Source organism: Oncorhynchus mykiss, chromosome 24, assembly GCF_013265735.2.
Source record: "Oncorhynchus mykiss isolate Arlee chromosome 24, USDA_OmykA_1.1, whole genome shotgun sequence".
NCBI classification, from domain to species: domain Eukaryota; kingdom Metazoa; phylum Chordata; class Actinopteri; order Salmoniformes; family Salmonidae; genus Oncorhynchus; species Oncorhynchus mykiss.
Genome location: NC_048588.1, coordinates 28,915,680 through 28,923,088, shown reverse-complemented (window position 1 = coordinate 28,923,088; position 7,409 = coordinate 28,915,680). Strand labels below are relative to the sequence as shown.

Sequence of the window (7,409 nt, the reverse complement as noted above, 5' to 3'; positions counted from 1 at the left end):
TCTCTGCTGCCAGTGACTGGAACGAATTGCAAAAATTGCTGAAGCTGGAGACTTATATTTCCCTCACCAACTTTAAACATCTGCTATCTGAGCAGCTAACCGATCGCTGCAGCTGTACATAGTCCATGTGTAAATAGCCCACCCAATCTACCCACCTCATCCCCATACTGTTTTTATTTACTTTTCTGCTCTTTTGCACACCAGTATCTCTCCTTGCACATCATCATCTGCTCATTTATCACTCCAGTGTTAATCTGCTAAATTGTCATTCTTCGCTACTATGGCCTATTTATTGCCTACCTCATGCCTTTTGCACACTGTATATAGACTTTCTTCTTTATCTACTGTGTTTCTCTGACTTGTTTATTGTGTTATTGGCTTGTTTATTGTTTATTCCATGTTATTCCATGTGTAACTCTGTGTTGTTGTCTGTGTCACACTGCTTTGCTTTATCTTGGCCAGGTTGCAGTTGTAAATGAGAACTTGTTCTCAACTAGCCTACCTGGTTAAATAAAGGTGTTCTCAACTAGCCTACCTGGTTAAATAAAGGTGTTCTCAACTGGCCTACCTGGTTAAATAAAGGTGTTCTCAACTGGCCTACCTGGTTAAATAAAGGTGAAATAAAATAATAACAAAAACTGATGCAAGCAGTAAAATTACATTTAAAAAACAGATTAAAAAACATATTGTGGGGACTGTGAAGCAACAGACACACGCACACACACACACACACACACACACACACACACACACACACACACACACACGATAACATACGCACTATACATACACGTGGATTTATTACTGTAGATATGTGGTAGTGGTGGAGTAGGGGCCTGAGGGCACACAGTGTAAGAAGGGCAAGAAGGTAGAAAGAACAATACATCATGCGAAGCAGCCACAACTGTCAGTAAGAATGTCCATGATTGAGTCTTTGAATGAAGAGATGGAGATAAAAACGATCCAGTTAGTGTTTTTGCAGCTCGTTCCAGTCACTAGCTGCAGCGAACTGGAAAGAGGAGTGACCCAGGGATGTGTGTGCTTTGGGGACCTTGAACAAAATGTGACTGGCCGGTGTTGCGGCAGAACAGGTGTAGTTTATGGAGGATGAGTGCTGCTCTCAGATAGGGGCTAGCTCATTTCATTACTGTCTGAATGTAGTGTCAAAAATATACGAGCATACTTAAAATGTAATTCCTCAAAAATCTCTAAATATCAAGTAGTTGATTTTTGAGTGTTTCATTTAATTTTCAAAGCATCCTGACCTGTGGGGTTTTTTTTCTGTCTGGTCATAGGCTAAAGACAATGCGGGTATTTTGTAACACCTTTGTGACATTGTTGTAGTGTCAGTTAGTTCTTGCCATATCACATCAGCTACCTAGAGCGTTACAATCAATGTAGCGAAATAGAGACATTGAACAACTGTTTTTACAGACGATGTACAAATGTATATTATAGACCTCGTGGCGCAACGGTAGCGCGTCTGACTCCAGATCAGAAGGTTGCGTGTTCAAATCACGTCGGGGTCATTACTTTTCTTAGTATGTGTTGTCTTTGTATAAACTCCGGGTTGCTTGGTTGTAAAACAATCGTTATTCCTAGGTGAGAAGAGAGCCCTATCCGCCATCCACCTTTTAAAAGAAAAACACATTTACACAAAAGCGTTCGTCTGTGTTGCATCGTTTTGGTCTCTGCTATTGGCAGATATTATAGTTGAAGATCTGCATGCTTTTCATGGAAAAAGATAAGCATATAAGTATTTTTATAAAAAGTGGGCTCGTCCGGGATTTGAACCCGGGACCTCTCGCACCCTAAGCGAGAATCATACCCCTAGACCAACGAGCCGTGAAGAAACTTGAAATATTTCGCTTTATAACTGAAAGCTGTAATGCAAAGCTCATCAATTGTACGGAAGAAGAATATTAACGCAACACGTAATAATTTCAACGATATTACTGAGTTATAGTTCATATAAGGAAATCAGTCAATTTAATTAAATTCATTAGGCCCTAATCTATGGATTTCACGTGTTTGGGCAGGGGCGCAGCCATGGGTGGGCCAGGGAGGGCATAGCCCACTTGGGCCAGGCTGACCTACTGGGCAGTTAGGCCCAGCCTATCAAAATGAGTTTTTCCCCACAAAAGGGCATTATTACAGACAGAAGTACTCCTCAAACTGTATAATTTACTATTTAACGTCTACCTTTATTCATATACTGTCCATATTGCCCAGTGATGTAGTGCTATTTTTTTTAGGTGAGTGAACAAACATATATTTTTTTTATGTCATAATTTCTCAATCAAAGTTTGTACAGACAGCTGTAGCCTATTGCATATCATTGTATAACATGCATCCTCCAATCGCAACATTTTCCTATGCTAAGTGCCCACACATGTTGTTAGAAAATATTTGATCTCAATCAGTTTCATGGGAACATGTACTTAGATCTACTTTAACTACTGTTTTGTGGGCAAATTAAAGCAGATGGTGTTAACAAACTTTTTAGCCTATTTTGTTTCAATCAAAGCTTATCCTGCTTGGACGTGCTGTTACAATTTGGTTTCATGAGGAAATAAAGCTGACAATTCAGCTTCAGATAAGACATGGCTGAGGAGATGTTTTTGATGCAACATATTATAGGCACACTATGCTACAGTAGCCTTTATAGTAATACATTTGGTTCTGTTATGTAAAATACTAATTAGCCTAATTATTATGTGATCTTGTGAGACATCGATTTAGCTTTGATTTAATTTAACTAAAATAGCACCATTGTGAGATGTGTTTATCTTCTATTTGTAATAATAATAAGTGATGAGTAGGAATCCAGGACCTCTATACTGGGCAGGCAGAGGAAGGCCCTAAAAATTGCCAAAGACTCCACCCTAGTATTAGACTGTTCTCCCTGCTACCGCACAGCAAGTGGTACCGGAGCGCCAAGTCTAGGTCCAAAATGCTTTTTAACAGTTTCTACCCCCAAGCCATAAGACTGCTGGGAGCCATACATATATGGACACCTACACCACCCGATGTCACAGGAAGGCCATAAAGATCATCAAGGACATCAACCACCCGAGCCACTGCCTGTTCACCCCGCTATCATCCAGAAGGCAAGGTCAGCACAGGTGCATCAAAGCTGGGACCGAGAGACTGAAAAACAGCTTCTATCTCAAGGCCATCAGACTGTTAAACAGCCACCACTAACATTGAGTGGCTGCTGCCAACACACTGACACTGACTCAACTCCAGCCACTTTAATAATGGGAATTGATGGGAAATGATGTAAATATATCACTAGCCACTTTAAACAATGCTACCTTATATAATGTTACTTACCCTACATTATTCATCTCATATGCATACGTATATACTGTACTCTATATCATCGACTGTATTCTTATGTAATACATGTATCACTAGCCACTTTAACTATGCCACTTTGTTTACATACTCATCTCATATGTATATACTGTACTCGATACCATCTACTGTATCTTGCCTATGCTGCTCTGTACCATCACTCATTCATATATCCTTATGTACATATTCTTTATCCCCTTACACTGTGTACAAGACAGTAGTTTGGAATTGTTAGTTAGATTACTTGTTATTACTGCATTGTCGGAACTAGAAGCACAAGCATTTCGCTACACTCGCATTAACATCTGCTAACCATGTGTATGAGACAAATAAAATTTGATTTGATTTGATTTGATATGTATATGCCCGAAATCAGGTTGCTAACACTTTTGTTTTTTTATATAAATAAATGTGGGACTCAAAAAGGCCAAAATGCATTGCTTCAATAACTTTAAAAAGATTGTTCCAAAGTTTGCCCCCTAAAAATGTATTTTCTTATGAATGAAGTCGCACAAAAATGTATGCCTTTTTCTACAAATTAATTGGAACAAAAGTTTGTATTCTTACATGAATTAAGCCACACAAAAACGCTGAAATACTTTTTGTACATATTTGCACAAATCGAGTGTGAGATTGTGTTGGAATAGTGGGATGGTAGAATGCAAAGTTGTAGCTAGGTTACTGTATCTAGCTAGCTACTGCCACAATTCAGCTTTAGTCAGGCAGCACCAAATATTTTTTATAACTAAATATCTATCTCATTGTTCTATCTGTGGCAGCACTCTCTGCAGAGCCGTCAAAAAGCGTATTAGCTGGCTGGTCTGCTGGCTAGTCTGCTAGCTAGTCTGCTAGCTAGTTAGCATTCGGTGTCTCGAGGGTGGCCCACAGGCAGGAACGCCCCGTCTACCCTGATAAACGAATGTGGCGAGGTCGCGCAGGCGTCTTTTTATGCCTGGTAGGTTAGGTTACTATAGCAGTTACACCAAATATAATTGAAATATACATTGCAGAACGTTTAGAAACTCTTGAATATCTTGCCACCAGGCGATAGATACATTTATGTTGTTTCTCCCTAGCAGCTATACAATCGTCTAGCTACGTTTGTGTTGTGTGGCCATTCCGAGGATGTATTTCGATTATTTACGCATTTTGTAAATATTCAATACCAATGTTTCAAATTGTGGGTTGTGTATGTTAAACTCAAGCGGCTCGTTGGTCTAGGGGTATGATTCTCGCTTTGGGTGCGAGAGGTCCCGGGTTCAAATCCCGGACGAGCCCTCATTTTCAGATTTTGTATTTTTTTCGGTCAGTTCAAGTCACATTTTATTGGTCGCATACACATGTTTATCAGATGTTATAGCGACTATAGCGAAACGCTTGTGTTCCTATCTCCAACAATGCAGTAATATCTAACAATTCACAACAATACACACAATTCTAAAAGTAAAATAATGGAATTAAGACAAAAATAATGAGGAGGAGCAATGTCGGAATCCAGACTTTCTATCTATCTATCTATATAGGGTGGCCTATATATATATATATATATATATATATATATATATAAATAGATAGATAGTCTGTATTTTTATACACATGTATATGTGATGGGATTTTCGTAAGAAAAAGTACATACATTTATGAACTCACTGCTGTCACTCTGGATAAGGGCCTCTGCTAAATGACAAATGTAAATGTATGGACAGTATGTGGATAGAATATTTAGAATGACAGCCCACAGTCCTCGGGAGTGTTCTGTACACAATTTGCATGTCGGCCAAGGTTACAGCAGTAATGTATCCATTTGGGATATTTTATTATTATTATTTATTTAATCTTAATTTAACAAGGCAAGTCAGTTAAGTACAAATTCTTATTTAAAATTACAGCCTACCAAAAGGCCTCCTGTGGGGACAGGGGCTGGGATTAAACACACATGAGGACAAGAGAGACAACACACTACATAAAGAGAGACCTAAGACAACAACATAGCACGGCAGCAACACATGACAACACAGCATGTGGTAGCAACACAACATGACAACAACATGGTAGCAGCACAACATGGCAGCAGCACAACATGGTAGCAGCACAAAACAGGGTACAAACATTATTGAGCCCAGAAAACAGCACAAAGGGCAAGAAGGTAGAGACAACAATACATCACGCAAAGCAGCCACAACTGTCAGTAAGAGTGTCCATTATTGAGTCTTTGAATGAAGAGATTGAGATAAAACTGTCCAGTTTGAGTGTTTTTTTGCAGCTCGTCCCAGTCACTAGCTGCAGTGAACTGAAAAGAGGAGCAACCCAGGGATGTGTGTGCTTTGGGGACCTTTTAACAGAATGTGACTGGCAGAACGGGTGTTGTATGTGGAGGATGAGGGTTGTAGTATATATCTCAGATAGTTAAATAAAGGTTAAATAAAACAAAAAAATAAAAGATAGGGGGGAGTGAGGCCTAAGAGGGTTTTATAAATAAGCATCAACAAGTGGGTCCTGCGATGGCTTTAAGGGACATGGGCAGCTGTGAGGAGGAGGGTCTATTCTCCAGGTCTTTAATCGTTTTCCTGAACTTCTTGGGGTTAGACCCACAGAGAGAGTTAACTGCTCCTTAAAGTAACTCACTTTGGCCTTCCGAATAGACTGAGTGCACTTATTTCTCATTTGCCTGAACGAGGGCCAGTCAGCCTGAGTATGTGTGTGCCGAGCCTTTTACCAAATGCAATTCTTGAGGTGGAGTAACCCTGCAAGATCACGGTCAAACCAGGGGCTAAATCTGTTTTTAATTCTCATTTTCTTTATGGGGGCATGTTTGTTAACAATATCACTGAAAATATCAAAAGAGAAAGTCCAAGCATCTTCGACAGAGGGGATCAAGCTGATTCTATACCAATTTACAGAGGCCAGGTCATGAAGGAAGGCTTGCTCATTAAAGTTTTTTAGCAAGCCTCTAAGACAAATCAGGACTGGCCGTTTCACTGAGCAGCCATTATGAACACAGGCTGTAAAACAGGAATCACTAAGGTCATTACAGAAAACACCAGACTGATTGATACCTATCAGGATTATTTGTGAGGATAACATCGAATAGCCTTTTCTGGGTGTTTTGAGTCATACCTTGTGTGATTGGTAATAATCTGAGAAAGATTTATGGAGTCCCATTGCTTTAGGACTTGGTCGGGTGGTTTAAGCATGTCCCAGTATAGGTCACCAAGCAGGACAAATTCAGATTTAGTGTAATCTAGCTAGTACTCACTGAATTATATTTTGATATGACAGATTGTAAAAATTATTTGATGAATTGGTTAATACAGACATAGTTAGCCTACCCTTGTTCTCATTGTTTTCAAACGGCCGAGACGGGTACTTCATTAAATGCCCTCTGACTATGGTAAAACCAGAATTTGTGGTAAAAGACACTGGCCAGTACGGGTATCGAACCCGCGACCTTCGCGTTATTAGCACGACGCTCTAACCAACTGAGCTAACCGGCCTTCTACACCTCAGCTGTTGTAAGCAATATAGTGATAATCCGTACAGTTATTGGGGGGTAGTTCTCATTAATTTGTTCACCACTAACTAGGCTTCCACCCAATTGACAACATATTTTCACGTGTATATTCAAAAATCCGCCAAGAAACAATATGTGCATTTTTACAGAGGTTAACATCAAATTGACTTGTTGCAGATAAGAGGCTGTGCCTGGTGACGTGTAACATAAAAATGCCTTTTGCGGTTAAATTCCCACGTACCGAATAAAAAATATGTGAAATGGGATTCCATCGCATTTTTAACTCTATTGATAATTTTCTCATAAAAACATGGAGAAATATGGCGAGTGTGCCCACTGGTATTGGCACGTGTTCTGTAGCTCTGTTGGCTAGAGGGCACGTAATAGCCTTCCCTACATGGTGGGATTATGGACAAAAGAGCAAGATTATTTTTATTTGTCAAACGGTAGCCAAGCATCGATGATCATGTCTCCAGAATAAGAGCCCTCGATATTTATTTTAAAGAAGCATCAAACTCATCACCGTACACTTACACCA

At 39.7% G+C, this 7,409-nt stretch overlaps 4 non-coding genes across 4 annotated transcripts; 2 read left to right on the top strand and 2 right to left on the bottom strand.

Moving 5' to 3' along the window:
- The first annotated feature begins 1,457 nt into the window (after window positions 1-1,457).
- trnaw-cca lies at window positions 1,458-1,529 on the top strand. Its single transcript has one exon. It is a non-coding gene; the product is annotated as a tRNA-Trp (tRNA).
- A 244-nt stretch (window positions 1,530-1,773) lies between these two features.
- trnap-agg lies at window positions 1,774-1,845 on the bottom strand. The gene has a single exon. It is a non-coding gene; the product is annotated as a tRNA-Pro (tRNA).
- Window positions 1,846-4,566: 2,721 nt separating this feature from the next.
- On the top strand, window positions 4,567-4,638 carry trnap-ugg. Its single transcript has one exon. It is a non-coding gene; the product is annotated as a tRNA-Pro (tRNA).
- A 2,142-nt stretch (window positions 4,639-6,780) lies between these two features.
- trnai-aau lies at window positions 6,781-6,854 on the bottom strand. The gene has a single exon. It is a non-coding gene; the product is annotated as a tRNA-Ile (tRNA).
- Between the last annotated feature and the right edge of the window lie 555 nt (window positions 6,855-7,409).